General features: G+C 46.5%; 1 protein-coding gene across 1 annotated transcript in view; it reads left to right on the forward strand.

Annotated features, from left to right (window-relative positions):
* Utp25 (UTP25 small subunit processor component) overlaps positions 1-18,798 on the forward strand; it is a 77,042-nt gene that overhangs the window by 39,481 nt on the left and 18,763 nt on the right. The gene's annotated exons all lie outside the window — the stretch shown is intronic.

The raw sequence follows: 18,798 nt of genomic DNA on the forward strand, positions 1-18,798 counted from the left end.
AATTCGGCTCTTTCTCTGTAGGACTCAGGCAAGTGCCTTAGCACCAATCCTGCTCTACATCTCTCACAGAGGCAGTCATGCAACTCCACCCTTCCATCGAGCTTTCTCTTGGAGGCCTGTGGGAAGGCCTTTAAGCATGCAAGCCACAATTCTCCCAGCATACTCAGTAATATCTGAATTCAGGAAAACCAACCTGGGGTTCAGAAGAAGGTCCTGTCACATAAGTGAGAAAACAGGACAGCACCCATCAACTCTTCAGCTTGTAGATCAGGCCCTGGGGGAAGCTTCCAGCTTACTCTGTACCAGGACCTTAAAGTGTATTCTTGTGACTTGGGAAGACATGGAGGGATGGTCAAAAAGAGACAGGCAAGAAGAGAGCGAGGATGCAGTCCTGAGTCAAGTCATTTCCCATCCACAGCCTCAGTTCTGTTGCATGCCCCCAGGGGAGTGTTGTAGGTGCGGGTGGCCAGCCTCGTCAGTGAAAGGCAGAGTAGAGACGTTCTGTAGATTGTGTAGTTACTTTGCTCATCACTGTGACAGGTCATCTGACAGACACAGCTTAGGAAATATCTAGATCATGATTTAGAGGACATGGTTCATCACAGTGGAGAAAGTGTGGAGGCAGGATCAGCTCTGTGGCTGTGGCTGTGGGAGAATGGGGCAGCTGGAACTAGAGAGCTGGAGTGGGGAGTGGGGCCAAGCTACAAACCTTGAGTCCAGGTCGCCAGCAACCTGTTTCCTCCAGCTAGTTCCTGCCTCCTAAACAACTAGGGACCACTTCCAAACACATGAGCCTATGTGGGCATTGCAGATCTAAACTATAACAGGTCATTCAGTCACCTCTACTCCATTACATAGCTGTAGTGAAGGGCTTTGCATGGCTGTGCTCTGATGCAGCTTCATATTGCAGCCCATGTTAGACATGTCAATCACAGCTTGCCAGTCCCAGGCCTAGGTGGCCTCCAAAAGTCCTTTAAACTTTAGTTCCTTCAGGCTAACAGTAAGCTCCTTTGATAGCACACACTCAGTTCATTTGAATGAGAGTCTAAATATAACCACACCAACAGTTAGGTATTATTTTAGATATCGTCTTTTCCCTTTCCTCCAATGATTCATTGCATTTTGACAGCATTTGTTGAGAGCCTGCCATATGCCAGGTCCTGTTCTCCCTATTAGGGGATCTAAAATGACTAAATCCTAGACATCAGATTGCTCATAGCCTAAATGAGAGTGGTCACAACCAAATGTCACTGCGATTTCCAGTTAAAGGCCTGTGTCTGACTTCAGTTCAGGGCTGGAGAAATGGTTCAGTGCATAAGAGCTCTTACCTCCTTTCCAGGGGACCTGAGTTTGTTTCCCAACACCCACATTGGGTGGCACACAGCCTCTTGTAACTCTAGCTCCAGGGGAGGCAACACTGTCCTCTGGCCTCCATGGTTAACCACACACACGGTATATACACAGAGACACATAAAATGTAAATAATGCAAAGAACATTGTTTCATTATATACACATTGCAAATGCTAACAGGTTCCAGGACATGGCAACATAATGTGCAAGTTGGATGGACTATCAGAAATGTATTCCAGGAGAATTGATAGGTATGGGCTTTCAGAGCCCCTTGCTCATACCAGAACTGGCTTGCACAGCAAGGCTCTGACAGCTTACACTGGGGGCCTGAACAGTGGCCATCAGTGATAAAGTTAGGCCTTGCTCAGCTGCAGAGGAAGTGCTTTTTCTGATATGCATGGTAGAGCATGCAACAGGAACTTCCTGTCAGGAAATGACATGCAACATTCCACATGAGCAGGAATCATTAGGAGGCTCTTTTCCCAACTACACAAGTCTGTCTTTCCCTCTGAGGCAGGTCAATGGTGCAGGAGGTCCTCCAGCCACAAGGCAGGTCAATGGTGCAGGAGGTCCTCCAGCCACAAAGCAGGTCAATGGTGTGGGAGGTACTCAGACCACAAGGCAGGTCAATGGTGTGGGAGGTACTCAGACCACAAAGCAGGTCAATGGTGCAGGAGGTACTCGGACCACAAGCAGATTTTGGTGCCAAGGTTTGTCTTTTACATATTTACTTCAGAAATGTCACTACAACTTGATATATCCTCCCCATGAGACCTGCAACAAAATCCAGGTTGGGTGGATCAACAGGCTCATCTTAGTGAGGTCCTAAGCAGCAACCCAGAGCACTGGAGGGTGACAAACAGGTAGCTAGCTCATCTTAGATCATGTCTAGTTGACTAGCAGGTAGTACACTTCATGAGTCTCTGTCTATGTCTCTGTGCACATGCACACATGCGCACGCACTGTCCCATTGAGCCTAGACTGTCTTCTCTATAGACTCAACAGAAGCTGTAATCCTACCTGAGGCTTTCATTGCACAGATAATGGAAAATATGTTTACATAAGAAAACAATGAAGGGTTCATCTTAGGCAGTGAATGGAAGACCCAAGAGTGGACCCTGCATCTTTTGAAATCATATGTCAAACTGAACCACGGAAGAACCAAATTTCACTCTGGCATCCAGAATGTCATACTCATAAAATGTGTATGATTATTCTTTTTTAAAAGTGTTTTCTGGGGAATGGAGAGATGGCTCAGAGGTTAAGAGCACTGGCTGCTCTTCCAGAGGTCCTGAGTTCAATCCCAGTATCCACATGATGGTTCACAACCATCTGTAGTGAGATCTGATGCTCTCTTCTAATTAAATAATCTTTTTTTAAAAGTGCTTCCTGTGACCCACCAGATAGACCCTGAGCCCAGAGTGAAGTCGGAGCAGGCATCTGGTGAACTTGGTTCTGGATCAGGGAACTAGTCACATACCATCCTCACATATCCCAAATAAAAGGGTGATTCTGACATGCTTCCCTTTGAAGGACCCCATTTCCACTGGTACATGTCATAAGTACATAGAAAGAACTTGTGACTCGTTTTCTTGGGAAAAAATTTAAATATGCATAAAGCAAGCCCCAAATCTGTCAAAAGTTTTCAAATTTTGTTTAAAACTCATATTCTCCATGAATTCTTCCTAAATGAAATGCCCAGAACTTTGATCCAGCACTGATGTATACTTATGTAATGGATTCAGGTGCTTATGTTGAAGTCCGTCATTCTAGGGAAAATTGCAAAAATGAAAATATTCCAGGGCCTAGGAGATAGCTCATCCAGTAAAGAACCTAACACACAAACAGGAGTTTAGACCCTAGAACCCAAGATTTTTGTTGTGTTGCTTTTAAAGCAGGGCATGGTTGTGTCTACTTGTAATCCCAGTGTGGGGAAAGTGGAGACAGGAAGATCTCTAACCCTGTCTCAAAAGGAAAGAAAAAAGGTGGTGACATCTGAGGAACAAGGTCACCCCCTGACTACACCACAGACAAAGGAAGAAGGAAGGAAGGAGGGAGAGAGGGTTCCCATTGCCATCTGGGGGACATTGGCCTGCTTCTTTCCAAATCTGGGGGTTGAGGATAAAGGCCCATGTGTGTGACGTAGAATGAGATTTATGTACATGTTAGAACAGTATCTATTTGAATGTTGAAAGTGTGATGGGATACAACAGAAATGTCAAAACCAAATGGTCCAAAATGGAAATCAGACTTTAAAAACTCACATTTCCAACTCAATTTTAGAAACGCCTCAGCCCATGAAGCTCAGCCCATCTGGGTTCAGCCTCCCACTGCTTCTCCCTGCAAACATCCTTCAGATGTACACACTTCCATCAAAGGGACCCTTGGAATTCATTTTGTTTTCTCCATCACCACAATGCAGAAGATGGTAGCTAGGGGCAAGGAACAGAGGAGGGGTACAGGTATTAAAGGCCCATCCCCTTCTGTGCTGGGGTACCTCAGCACAGCTGGATAACAGACAGCCAAAGGCCTTTGAAAACTGCAGATCACCCTCGGGCCTAGTCTGTCTCCCCCCACAGACTGAATTGGTTTCCCAAAGTGGTTTCAGTTCACTCTTCCTCCAAGAGGTGGCATCAGTGAGGAAGAGCCAGAGGCAGAGGGGCCAAGTGCTCATCTCAGTACTGTCTCAGCCTCACCTGACAACTGAGTGGATGGGGAGACTGCTCCTAATTAAATCACATCATAAAAAAATATGCCATTTTCCATCTGAATGCATTCTGCAGTTCTCATGGTGGGTAATTTGTTTTTTTGTTTTGTTTTGTTTTGTTTTGTTTTTAATAAGCTGGAGGTTGAATTCCAAGGTTGTAGCCGCTGATGTTCCACAGAAACAGCCATGGTGTTCTCGCAGTGTGCTTGGCTCCAGGGAAGGTTCCCGGGAAAGCTGGCAAATGGCAAGTCCTTATAAAAACTCTGTTTGCTGGAGACCTGGGAGCCAACTGGTGCTTGGCAGCCTGCTGTATAATAGGGTCATTCTAGGCCACTGTGATAAATAAAACAAAAGCTTTTGCTAACTGAAAAATGAACAGGAGGCTTTCCCTTTGGCAGATCAGATGTGATGAGAACTGGTCCCGCCTCCATGTATCTGAACAGAAGCATCCTCCATCCTCATTCAGTACTGGGTTAGGGCAGCTGGAGGGGCCACAGTGCTTGGAGTATGAGTATCACCATCCACTCTAGCACAAAGCAGTTTGGGTGACCTTGGACAAGGGGCAGGGCTAGCGTGCTCCCTCTCTCTTTCTCCCTCCCTCCCTCCCTCGCTCCCCCCCCCCCCCCTCTCTCTGGCTGATTTTTCTCATTTGTGGAGATGGCGGTAACTCCTACCTCTCAGGAGGGTGAAGGTAAAAATCAGAGAATGTAGTTCGTAGCCAATGAACAAAACCAAAGCTCTCCTCTCTTCACACCTGGGGAGGTGGAGGCCCAAGGTCGTAAGGGCACCATTGGGTGCTTCTGGATTTTGCATGACTCTATTCAGAAGCATGTTTTTGCGGCTGACATAGACAGAAACTAGCACTACAGTGTGAGCACTTTTATTGGCTAGGAACTGAGTGCTTGTGGTTGGCTTGAATAAGCAGGGCAGTCCCTGCATGGAAGATGCCAACCTCTGGGAACTGAGCCGATGTGGTTGGCCTGAGTGTGCAGGGTTGTCACTGAATGGAACCACTTTGTGTTCTTGGCCTGACCCTGCCCTGGACTCTGTTCAGACTCCCTGAACCCTTTCCATGTAGTCTCTTGAGTTGCCTGTACCCAGAGGCCACCCCTTTACTCTTTAGCAGTCAACAACACTGGACCCTGGAGAAGGCTGTGCACTGGCTGGCTACTTCCTGTCTTCCACCTCTCTCTCTCAAGTTTCCACATCAGCTTGGCTTCAGGGAAAATTCCACTGAAGCCTTCCATGATAAGCACAGACTCTAATTGTATTGAGTCTACAGAGATCAGTGCTCATGATCCTGACAGCACTAGTCTCTTGGCCCCTGTGATTACCCGATGATTATGGACCTGCTCTGCTAGGCACAGGGTCCCTTGGGGAGGCTAATGGACCAGGGCCAGTTCTCTGTTGTGAGTCATGATGCCATCCTGCTAGGAAATAGAAATCTATGGCTTGAATCAATATTCTCCCCTGAGGCTTGGCACCTCATGGCCCACCCTTTTGCTGGCACTCTGAGGCAGCAGCTTTTTGGATTTGTTTTCCTTCTGTTGGGAACAAGCTTCTTGCTACAGTTTCTCAGAAGTCCTTTACCACACAAGCAACCAGGACACAGCCACAGTCAGGGCTCTGCTAGCTCCTTCTCATTTGCATTTCCCGTTTCTCTGCTTCCTTTCTCCTCCATCTCCTCTCTCCTCTCTATCATTTGTCCCCAAACACTTGCCCTGTTCTGCTTTCTCTGGACCTCCCCTTTCTTCTCATTTTGGTGGCTGTCCATCAGTAACAGCAGGCAATAGCACTAAAGAGTCACATGGTCTCTATTCTCAGGAATCACAACCCTCAACCTTGCAGAAACCTGTCTTTCATTGTCATCTTCCCCCACCTCCTATATGGAGGCCTGAAAACCTAGATATTCTTACGATAACAACAAATGATAAACAATATTAAAAGCAATGTGAGGGGCTGGAGAGATGGCTCAGTCATTAAAAGCACTTTGCTGCTCTTCAATTGAATTCAGTTCCCAGCATCCACATTGATTGATTCAAGCTCTAGGGGATCCAATGACTACTTCTGGCCTCCTGTAGCATGCATACATGCACAGACACATATATACATAAAACTAAAATAAAAGGAATGTTAGGGTTAAAATGTTGAGGTTCCTTATTTACTAGGGAAGGTAAATAAAAGAGCTTGCATCTAGGCATGAGATAGCCAAGCTGCCCAGATAAGAGGGAGGTCAGGGCTCTGAGGAAAATAAGGTCAGTCTTTTCAGGCTCCGGTGGACTCTTGGAAGCCCTTCCTAAGGGAAATACAAAGGGCACTGTTGCCTTTTTAATATATGATTGAATCTAATTAACAGTACTAAATTGTGGGTAGAGATGGCTTCTAAAAGGCTCCACCTCTTCCAGGAAAGCGACCACCCTAACTGCCCCATAGACAGGGATCTAGACAATGATGTAACAGGAAAGCTGCAGCTTTGTCTTGGAGGTGTGGTAGGAGTCACCTCCCCATAGGCGGTAAAGACAGGTGTCCATGGTGAGCGTCAAGCAAGTCACGTAAGTGAGAGCAAAGGGAACATGGTTTAATTAATGACTGTTAGACCCACCATGGTTGACAGCTAGTGCACTCACCACAGTTGAGCATGTCCAGTTAGGAAGCAGAGAGATGAATACTCCTGTCCAGCCGTGTGTCTGTCTGTCCCACCCCTCCCCTCCCTCTCCCTCTCCCCCCCCTCCCCCTCTGTCTCCCTCACTCTCCCTCTTTCTCACTAAGGATCGAACCCAGGGCCTTGCGCTTGCTAGACAAGCACTCTACCACTGAGCTAAATCCCCAGCCCTGTCTTTCTCTTTTTATTTTATCTGAGATCCTAGCCCATGGAATGGCGCTGCTATCCATATTCAGGGTAAGTTTTCCCTCCTCAGTTAAACCTTTCTGGAAACACCTTCATAGACACATCCAAAGGTGAGTTTCTATAGTGATTCTAAGTTCAGTTAAGTTGGCAATGAAGACTGAACATCTCACTATGTGCAGATGGTGGGGCATGGAGCTGTGTGCAGGTGGGTAGGACAATTCTTTTTCCCTCTAAGCAGTCTGGGGATTGGCAGGAAGGTGTAAAGTAATAATGCCAAGAAAGTTGTGGTGGCTGTTTTTTTGTTTGTTTGTTTTTGTTTTTGTTTTTTGAGGCAAGGTCTCACTATGTAGACCTGACTGTCCTGGACCTGGCTATGTAGACCAGGCTGGCCTAGAACTCACAAAGATCCCCTGCTTCTGCCTCCAGAGTGCTGGGATTAAAGGTGTGTGCCACCACATCTGGAGGATAAAATGGTCGATTTAATGGGATTAGAATCACTAGGGGAACAAACCTCTGCCAAAGTCTGAGGGATCATCTAAGTTAGGTTAACTGAGATGGGAATACCCAGGCTAAGTGTGCATGGTCCCATTCTGTAGGCTGGGGTTCCAGACTGAATAAAAAGGAGAAATTGAGCTGAGCATTAGCATTCATCTCTCTTCCTTCCTGTCTGCAGACACAGTGTGATCAGCCACCTCAAGCTCCTGTTACCAAGAATTCTCCACCACGATGTACTCTACTCAAATAAAACTGTGCGGCAAAATAAACCCTTAGGTGTTTTATCAAAACAACAGAAGCTAATGCAGCCAGGCATGGCACCACATGCCCTTAATTCCAGCACTCAGGAGGCAGAAGCAGGCGGATCCCTGTGAGCTAAAAGCCAACCTGATCTACATAGTGAATTGTAGATCAGTCAAGGCTGCATAGCGAGACCTTGTGTTAAATGGAACAAGTGACTAGCACAAAGTCCTGTGAGTCCATGGGCCACTTTCTGCTCCATTGAGGGCCTGTGGCAGCCTGAGAAGGAATGAAAAGCACCTTTTCCAAGGTTCTCACTCCTCTAACCAAGGAACTTTCACCGAATATCTTCTACTCAGTTTCAACTATTCAGAGTTAGGGATGGTGTGGCCATGTCATCTCTTTCTGAGTCTCTGGGATTCCAGATTGGTATAAGGATGAGTCTGCTCCTTTGGTATGAGAGTCTGTGGCACATGTGGCTGGCTGCATCTGCTGACCCAGTTCTCAGCCCTGCAGTGATGAGTGACAGCAGGTATAGCTAAGTCAAGCCTCACATCCCCTGCCACACACTGACTCTCTCCACTTAAACCCAGGCTGCCTCCTGTTTGTCTTCTCCCTTGTCTCTGAAACCATGAAGTGTCATGTGTAGCATGAATCTTAGATGGTCTTATTAATGAAAACAAACCCGGGCCAGGTATTGGGGTGAACACTGGAAGATCAGAGAAGCAAAACAAGCCACAGCTTACCTTGCCAATTCCTCAGATGATCCTGTTTCCTCAGACTGGATGCCTCTCAGCTGAACTGTGCTGCTCAAAGCCTAAAAGCTTAACCCACCAAAAGCTTCTAGTTTCTGGTCTTCACGCCTTATATATCTTTCTGCTTTCTGCCATCACCCCCTGGGATTAAAGGCTCACTTCTTAGGATTAAAGGCGTGTCACCATGCCTGGCTGTTTCCAATGTGGTCTTGAACTCACAGAGATTCAGAGGGATTTCTGCCTCTGGGATGCCTGGATTAAAAGCATGTGGGGAAAAAAAAAGTGTGAGTGCTACCATTTTCTAGCCTCTATCTAGTGGCTGTTCTGTTCTTTGACCCCAGATAAGTTTATTAGGGTACACAATATTTTGGGGAACACAATACCACCACAGTCATGAGTCTGCTGTATGTTGCCCTATGAACAGCAAATGATGACTGAGTGGTGAGAGGGCAGAGGCCACACCAGCCACTCAGCTGGCAGTCCCGGAGTCTGCCAACGAGAGCCCATCGGGTTGTTCACGGAACTGGACATAATGAATCCAGCTGTTTGCTAGTGTTGCAGATGGGGCTTGTGGTGTTGGGATCAAACTGAGTAGTAGGCTGTGTCCAGAGCCAGGTAATGGCCATCTGTTAGCCTCTGTGGGAACACATGCATTAAGAAAATCACATTTTGTGTGAATCTGCAGCCAAACGAATTGTTTGTTAAAAATTTCCACTCAAGCAACCTAAACCTCAGGGTTTATATTCCAAAGACCTCAGCCTATTCACCATGAATGTTTACTGGAAAAGCTCAGTGAGTGACAGTGACCCACCTTATATGAAGGCCCCTTGTAAACCTTAGTGGATAGGGATGGCAACAGTGTGGCAGAAGGACAAGGCAGGAGAAGTAGCCTGTTCTTGTTCTTTCTCTGAGTCAGTGGGTGACGTGGGATGTACTGTATCTCACTGTGAGGTCACACCAGGAACAAGAACAGGCTTCTAAGTCACTGGACTGAAGCCACTCAGCAGCTCCACTGTGACAAAAATCCCACCAGTCTGATTATTGGCTTGAGATTGGCTCTTTTCACCAAGATACGTCCCATCAACCTCTGGGCATCATGTAGTAGATGGTGGCACTGGGAAGCCCAGTCAGTTGCAGGGTCTGAAGAGTCTTGTGGGGGTGGGAGGAGAGAATAGGAGTGGCAGAAGAAGTTCCAGAAGTTTCATAAGCAGAACTGAAGTCACTTTGACAATTTTTCCGTGTTGGGGACTGAACTGAGAGTGCTGGGCACAAGCACTCGGCCACTGAGCCGCAGCCCAGCCCTCTGTATCTTTCATTGCCCAGGCAGACTTTGAATTTGTAATCCTCCTGCCTCAGCTCCCCAAGTTGCTGAGATTACAGGTTTGTGCCACCAGTCACACACAGTCACACAGGGAAGAGCCTAATAAGCACAAACCTCAATATTTGCCATCTTGCAGTTTGACAGCTGTTCTCACGAAGCCACCATGATAAACTCCTGCATGGTTGGCGGTGTGCTGTTTGCAGCTGGGAAGGTAGAAAGAGAAGTGACTGAGACGGAGTTTCTGACATGAAGACGCAGAGAGGTTAGGAGGCCCCTGCTTGTGTGGGTCAGGTGTGCCCACACCTCCTTGGCCCACCCACTCACTCTGGGGAGCTGTCAGTCTTTCTTGCCTTTGTCAGACTGTCTATGTACACTGGAAGACAGTACGGTCTTCAGCTCAGAAAGTAAGGCCTCTTGCCAAGCCCTGGTCCACTGGCCTTGCTTTCCTTCAGCCGTTTCCCAGGTTCCCTTCCAGGGATGGGCTTGCCTTCCTTACCCTTGAAAAATGTTCTCTCTGCCTACTCAACTTTTCTAGTTAAACTTGTAACCCACGCTTAGGAAGCTAACGCAGGGTGATGGTCAGTTTGAGAACAATCAGGACTCCACAGTGGGACTTCATCAAACAAACAAAAATCAACAAAGCCAAACAAGCACACCAAACCCCCAGAGATCCCTCTTGAACCCCTCTGTCCTCAGGCTAACCTCCAAATAGGTTAGCGGCTGTGTTCCTTCTTTGCTCTCCTAAAAGACAAATATAGCTACCTCCTTTCCACCAGGATATAAAGATATAATTAGATTGCAGGGTGAGCACAGTTTGACTCAGTTCTTCTGGTTGCCAGTGCTCACCAGAGGCAAAACAGATGCCAAAGCCAGGCGTTGGGACTTCCCAGCCTCCAGAACCACTGGGCTTTCTGCTAGAGTTTGAACATTTGATAGGAGGGATCTACCGAAACGAAGTTAGGTCATTGGAGGTATGCCTTTCATGGGCATATTGGGACCCCAGCCCGCTCCTTCCTCTCTGCTTCCAGGCCAACAGGAAGGAAGTAACATGTCCCACCTCATATTCATGTTTGTGTTCCCCACCGTGATGTTCTGCCTCACTACAGGCCCCAGAGTCCTAGCACAACTGAAGCCATGAGCACAGACCTCTTCTTTAGGTTGTTTGCCATGGTAGGGGAAAGACAGCATACACAACTTCCCTTTTTCAAAGGTGTGTGTGTGTGTGTGTGTGTGTGTGTGTGTGTGTGTGTGTGTGCATGCATTCTTGTCTGTGTGTGGAGGCCAGGTGTCAGGCAGCTTTAGTGTTATTTACTTTACTTATTAGCTTATTTTTTGAGACAGGAACTTTCACTGAACATGGGCTATGAGACAATACTGACGGGCCAGTGATCTTGTAAGATCTTCCTATCTCCTTCCCAGTTCTGGTATTACAGATGTCACTGCCACACACATGGGTTTTTGTAGGCTGGAAAATCAAACTCAGGTCCTTGTCTTGGTGCAGTAGGCACTTTACCCACTGAGCCATCTCCCCAGCTTCAACTTCTTTGCTTTATAAATGATCCAATCCTGAATATTCTGTTACAGAAATAGAAATGAACAAAGGCAGTTCCCAAGACACAGATGTCATTATTGCCCTCCTCATTAAAATACTAGAGTGGATACCCTTTGTCCTCAGCACACAATCAAGTCTGCTTAGCTTAACCTGTGTCTTAGTTAGGGTTTCTATTGCTATGAAGAAACACCTTGACCATGGCAACTCTTATGAAGGAAAGTGTGGGAGCCCACAAAGATTTCCTAGTGAGATCTGAGTTTGCTTAACACAGCAGGGCTGCATTAGGGGATGGCTTGACCACATGCATGGTCACCAGGTGTTTGGGATGGAGGTCTTTTGCTCCACCCCTTGACATTCCTTTAAAAGCCCTTTAGTAGAGCCAGAAGGGGCTGGTGGGTTTTGGCCCAGGACCTTCTGAGCTCTCCTGTGTTTCTGTCTGTCTCTCCCCTCTATATTTCCATTTACATATTCCTCATTTCTCCCTGCTCAAGGTACCCTGGGGGGGGGGGGAGTGGGGGCAGACCCTCACAGCAAAGTAGTTAATTGGGGCTGCATTACAGTTTAGAGGTTTAGTCCACTGTCATCATGGCAGGAAAACATGGCAGCATGCAGGCAGACATGGTGCTGGAGAAAGAGCCAAGAGTTCTACATCTGGATCAGCAGACAGTGGGAAGAGAGAATGACACTGGGCCTGGCTTGAGCATCTGAAACCTTAAAGCCCACCCCCAGTGACATACTTCCTCCAAAAAGGCCACACTCACACCAACAAAGCCATCCCTCCTAATAATACCATTCCCCATAGGACTATGGAGGCCATTTTCATTCAAACCACCACAACCTGGGAGGAAGACCAGAAAGTATCTACCTAACTCCCCAACCTATTCTGCAGTGAAGCTGCCTACCTCCTTCACCCCAAGCCAGAACACTTCTTCATACTTTCATGATTTGTCTATGTTATACTCTGTCACTCCCTGACCACAGTGTTATTACATCACCGTCTTCAAACAGCTTGCCCCTCAGTTACACTTGGGGCAGCATCACGGAGGTGGTATTAGAACAACGTAACCCCCTTCTCCATTAGAGGACTGTTATGATAGTGTGGCATGTTGGAGGTGGGCCCACCTTCTGTTGAGCTGAGCTAACATAAGAGTCTAACTAAGATGAGAGGTAGCCCTTGGGGCCAGCATTCTCGGCTTCCATTCTTCATTCACACTTACCCTTTAGTATCTCCACTTTTAAAATTTTATTTTTATTTTGTATATATGAATGTTTTATGTATGTGTACCACGTACATGCCAGATGCCTGTGTGAAGGTCAGGAGAGTATGCTGCACCCCCCATAACTGGAATTACAGATGACTATAAGCTGCCGTATGGATGCTGGGAGACAAACCAGGTCCTCTGCAAGAGCACAAGCACACTTCAATTCTGAGCCCTTTCTCTAGCACCCTGTCTTTGATAGTTTCTTTTAGTTTTATTTATGTATGTGTGGGAGGGTGTCTGTATGTGTCCCATGTGTGTTAGTGTCTGTGCAGGCCAAAAGAGGGCATCAGATCCTCTGAAACTGGAGATACAGGTGTCTGTGAGCCACATGATGTGGTATTGGGAACCAAACATGGGCCCTCTGCAAGTGCAGTAACTAAGTGCTCTTAACCATTGAACCATCTCTCCAGCACCAATATGCACTCATTCTAAAAACCAGAATATGGGAGCTGGCTCATCAGTAAAGTACACTGCCGCGCAGCCTATCAGTAGAGTGCTTGCTGCACAAGCATGAGTGTTGGAGTTCAATCCCCACTACCCACATAAAAAGCCAGGCATGATGGCATGCTCCTGTGATCCCAGTGTTGGGAAGAGGAGACAGGGTGAATCCTTGGGGCTCATTGGCTAGTCAGTCTGGCGTGATCAGCTAGTCCTAGGTCCTAGTGAGAGATCTTGCCTCAAAAAATACGGTAGAGAATAATAAAGAAGGATACTTGACATCTAGCCTACACACACACACACACACACACACACACACACACACACACACACACACGGCTAAGGTGTGAGTTTGAGGCCCAGGGTCCCATGTCCAGCATTGTCAAATTTTAAGAATGGGAATAATAATAATAATAATAATAATAATAATAATAATAATAAATAATATAATGATAATACTTGTCTCCTATGTTGTAAGACAGACACAAGATCTTAAAGCTCTTCCTTTGGGTTTACTTGGTCTTGCTTTGTAGCCCAATTGTAGCCCAAGCTGTCTTGGGGCTTCCTGTTCTTCTGTCTCACCACTGTGGTGGAGTAAGATTTGAGGTCTTAAACATTGCCAACAATGAGTGGTGAGTCGGGTTGGCTACAGATGTTATTATTAATAGTACAGTATTTACAGAACTTCCTTTTCTCTGTCAAGTGAGCAGGGGGATTTCTGCCTCGTGGCTGTTGCAGAGGTGACAGAAACTGATGGACAAGGCAGCTGGCAAATGAGGACACATAACCCACTCCTTGCCACCCTACTAAGCATTCCATTTTAAAAGGGGGACAAAGTGCTTGCTTCGGCTTAAAGCCAAGGGAACCTTTTGCCTCCAGCTGGAACGAAGGACTTCCCAAATCAAGGTTCACACTGTGCGGCCACCTCTGTGATGTTATGGAGTCTCACCAAGACCTGATGTTCTAGACCAGTGGTTCTCAACCTTCCTAATGCTGTAACCCTTTAATAGAGTTCCTCATGTTGTGGTGACCCCAGCCATAAAATTATTGCTGTTGCTACTTCTCAACTAATTTTATAACTTATGAACTGTGGTTTTGGATGGTTTTAGTCGACCCCAAAGGGGTAGAGACCCACAGGTTGAGAAATATTTCTCTAGAGTCTAGACAGGTTGGTGTGTGTCTCGGAAAAGGCTATAATTGCTGCTATTTGTATACACATTCAGAAAACACCTTTTTGTTTTTATCTAAATTGTTTGCCTTTGGGGGTTTGTGCAGGTGCAACCAGAGGAGAGATCTTTGGCAAGCAGGCATAACGAAAACCATCAGCCAGAAGAATACCAGGGAATTGGTCCCCTCCCACCCCGCAACACACCTGAATAGGAGGCAGCTTCAAGAAGAAAGGAGGAGAGTGGGCAAGAGATGAGGCATCTTCCTCAGATATTATAAAATGCTCAGCTAGTGGCTCTCAGGCTGAAGCATTCGTCACACTTCACTGACAACCAAAATGCCTCAGAGATAAGACAATTATGGGACCCAAGAATAAATGAAAGAAAACCCAATCTCAGCCAAATAGCACTGCCATCTATTAGGAAATTATTACAGGCTGAAGCAGACTTTAATGAGATTTTAACAAAAGAAATCTAGTTCCATTCCTCTGGGGCAGAGAGAGTTTTTAATGGTGTGAATGATTAAGTGGATGAGAGACCCTCCCTGAGAGCACCAGTAAGGAGAAATGGTATGTGCCCTGCTGCCTGCCTCTCAAAGAGCTCTGAAGAAGAGACCCATATAATAAATACTCTTCCAGTCTAGGACCTGGCCTGGGAGGGTATGCTGGTCTTCTGGACCCCTAACTGGGCCTGGGTTTGCTAAACCCAACAACCCATTGGGCTGTGGGTCATCCTGGGGCTATCACATTAGCCCCAAGAGATTTTTAAGTCAGAGGGCATAGTGTCAGCTATAATCGAGACCTGCTTGCTTTGCATTTTCAAAGCACTGGAGCTTCAGAACATTAGACCAGAATCTAATGTTTTTGCTTCAGGAGGAGGAAGAGAAAATAGGTTGCAGGCAGTAGGTCAGAGGGAAGCAGGCAGATAGACGTTCAGGGCCTCTTTGGGGGGCTGATCTTCCTGTGTTGTTCTGTTTTCTCTTTCATCTGATCACAAAATGAAAGGGAATCAGAAGATCAGAGAGGTTCAACTATTTATATTGTAGTATTTCTGATACACAGGAATTTGCTGCACTTGAAGCACAGGGCTCTAGTGCCTCAGTGAGGGACACTGATGAAGGCTAGGGTGATCCATGAATGCCTGGGCTGGCAAATAGTGTATTCCTTAGTCAAGGCTGCTGGGCCTCTCCCAGGAGCAACATGAGAAGGCCAGTGAGCTGGGTTGAGGAAGCAGTGCCCACCAATCACAAGGTGGCCAGACTGGCCCTCAGCAGCTGCGGCGTGCAAAAGCCTAGGCCACCTTCTATGGCAGAGTTCTAGCCAGATGAGCCATGTAGAATGCTGGCTATAATCTCTGTAAGACCAACGACAGACAGGCCATTAGGTTATTCATCATATGAGGGTAGATGGCAAATGGGCAGCAAATGCAGCAGTGCCTCCCTTAATAACTCATACTGTGGTGAAGGGATTTACTAGAATTGAAGATGAACTTAAAATGACAGAGAAGATAAATCTCAAGAACATATGTCTTTGGGACAGAAAGTTGATTTCATTGGAACAGTACCATTATCATTCTTATTAGCTAATGGGTATTAAGCACTAAGTGCTGTTTTAGCACTTTACACATGTTAAGTTAGCACTCTTCAAGCTGTCTGTGATGATGAGTAGATGAGCAGAAATCACAAAAGAACGCTGCCTGCTGGCTCACTCCCCCAGGCTCATGCATAGCCCAGGTCTACCTGCCCTGCAATGAGGCTGCCCACGATAGACTTGCATCACTAAATCAAGACAGTTCCTGACAGATGTACCCAGAGGCCAATCTAATACAGGCAATTCCTCAATGGAGGCTTCCTTCCCAGATGACTCTAGGCTGAGTCAAGTTGACAGAGATAACAAGAATGCGAAGGAACCCCTGGCTTGACTACTATGTGAGGTGTTTTTTGGACTGACCTGTAAGAAATCAACCTTCATTTGCATAGATCTGCTGGCCTGCTCAGAGTGTTATCAATCCACATGTATAAAAGCTGTCAAAAACCCTTGAAGATAACAACCACTAGAATGTCATCACTTTGCAGATGAGAAAGTAGGAGGATGGAGGAATGGGAATTTGTAGAGTGCTGGCTTAGCACACATGAAACCTTGGCTCAATCTCCAGCACTGCATGAACTGGGCTTGGAGGTGGCACATACTAGGAATCTCAGCACTAGGGAGGTTGAAGCAGGAGGATGGGAAGTTCAAAGTCATCCTTAATCAAAGATATCATATTTGAGGCTAGCCTGAGCTGCATGAGATCCTGTCTCAGGAAAAAAAAGATGGGATGGTGGGGATGCCTTGGCTAATTCTTGTTTAGAACGCTGGAGTTCAGTGTTAGGTGTTGGTCCAGATGAGCCCCAGTACTTTTCGGCCCCCACGCTCTCTGCTCACACTCAGAGGCTGTGGAGTTGAGTCAGGTTTGGCTTCAGGGTGTAGTTTGGGAGTTCTGGAAATTTGGAGAGATGATGAATGAATATGAGGAAATAGCTAATGAATACAAAGGAAGAAACTTGCTAAATGCAAAATGGGAGCTAATCCAGCCATATTAAATTATCTACAAGCACATTCATCCACGTTGGGAGCAAGAAGTGTAGTTCTGTTTACCTGAAGCCCTGTCTTCCCAGAGCATTAACAAACCAGCCCTTCTCTTGGTAGTTCACCCAAGCTGCTACTTCGACCAGGTGATGAGGGGAATGTAGGAAGTATTTTCCTACAAGTGGCTGTGGGGATGCCTTGGGGACCCCTCATTCTTATTTTTCTCTGTCATAATAATACTTAATACTTTTTTTTAACACATTGCCAGGTGACTCTCTTTCCCTAGACATCTCTAACTGAAGTATTTCATAAATAAACATCACTTGACCATATTTATAAAAATTCTCCTTCTATGTAAACACATGTCAAAGAATGAGAAAGAGTTTGCATTCTCAGCCACTTAGTAGGTCTGATCTTAAGGCAGCTAGCTCACAGGGCAGCTGCATGTTCTGTCTTCTCTCCTGAGCAAAACTCCGAAACACACAGAAGTTAGAGCTGCATCTGCTTGTCAGTTCTCAGCTCTGCAGCAGGTGTCCCTGCCCTGTGAGTGTTGCTGTATGCAGTAGAGGATCTGACAAGGCCAGCTGGCTTTTCTTGGAAGAATTTGGATGAATCTGCTTCTCACCCACCCACCCCCTGTCCCCAGACTCTTGGCAGAATCGCATCCCATGGTCCAAGGACTGAGGTTCTGCTTCCTTGCTGACCACTGTGGTGTAAAGGTGCTATTAGCTTCCAAAGGTCACTCATATCTTTAGCATATGGCCCCTTCCTCCTTCAAATTTTAGAAATTATTTGGTGTAGTGGGGTGTTTGTCCTGTACCTCTGTCTATGCTTCATGTGAGTTTCATGCCCTCAGAGGCCAGAAGAGGGCATTGGATCCCCCAAAACTGGAGTTACAGGTGGTTGTGAGCTGCCCTGTGGATGCTGGGAATCAAGCCTGGGTCCTCTGGAAGAGCAGCCACTGCTCTTAACTACTGAGTCATCCCCACAGCCCTGGCCCTTCCTTCTTCACAGAAGCCATGGGCACTGAATCTCTCAAGCTTCAAGTCTTTTCCTGCTGGTGACTGAGGAAAACTGAACTCCAAGGGTTCACTGTCCTCCCCCATTACCACCCTCCCCCACCTCCTTTCCTGTTCTTGAAACAGTTTTTACTAAATATCTCTGGATAGTTTGATACTTGTCATGTGATCCAGGCTGGTCCTGTCAGTTTTAAACAGCATCCCTTGTACGCCTTCACACTCGTGCTGACCTTGTCACCCTGCTCTCAGAGCTGGATCAGCAAAATAATCTGGCTACCTCCGTGTCACAAAAGCAACTGATATGGAACTTTAATAACATCTGAAAGGAAATCTCTCTCTCTCTCTCTCTCTCTCTCTCTCTCTCTCTCTCTCTCTCTCTCTCTCTCTCTCTCTCTCTCTCCCTCCCTCCCTCCCTCCCTCTGTCTCTGTCTCTGTCTCTGTCTCTGTCTCTCTCTCTCTCTCTCTCATTACCTAGATTGGTGTCCAGCTGAATAATGAGGACAAAATTAATCTTGAAGGGCCATGTTTTATAATTCTGCAGTCCCTGTTCCATAACACAACTAACCAGTCATCTGATCACTCTGGTTTCTTGATAGCTGTGATGATTACGGCTACAGTAACTTTCAGCACCACCCAGGGAGACAAGAAAAGAAACAAACAGAAATGCTCTTTCTAGCTGGAGCTCGAAGATAATCAGACTTAGTCAGCACCAGCTTTGCTCAGGATGATTCCCAGACTTGAAGCAGCAGCTGGGGCAAAACAGTGCTCATCAGGTACAGCACCTGCTGAATAAATGACTGTGCAGCCAATTACAGCCCGTTAGTCAATTTTTGTTGTTGCTTTTCAATCAGGGTCCCTCTGTGTAGCCCAAACTCACAGTCCTTCTGCCTCAGACTCCTGAGAGCTGGAATTACATGGTGGCGTTTGCCACCATGCCTGTCTAGTTAACTCTTTAGGCTGTTGCACACAGTGTTCTTGAGCTGAGCACAATGAGGAGTATGTAGAACTCTTGAGCTCCATAGCCCTTGCCATGGCTGGTTTTATATATCAACCTAGCTAGGTTGTGGCATCCAGTTG

This window comes from Onychomys torridus, chromosome 11, assembly GCF_903995425.1.
Source record: "Onychomys torridus chromosome 11, mOncTor1.1, whole genome shotgun sequence".
NCBI lineage: Eukaryota > Metazoa > Chordata > Mammalia > Rodentia > Cricetidae > Onychomys > Onychomys torridus.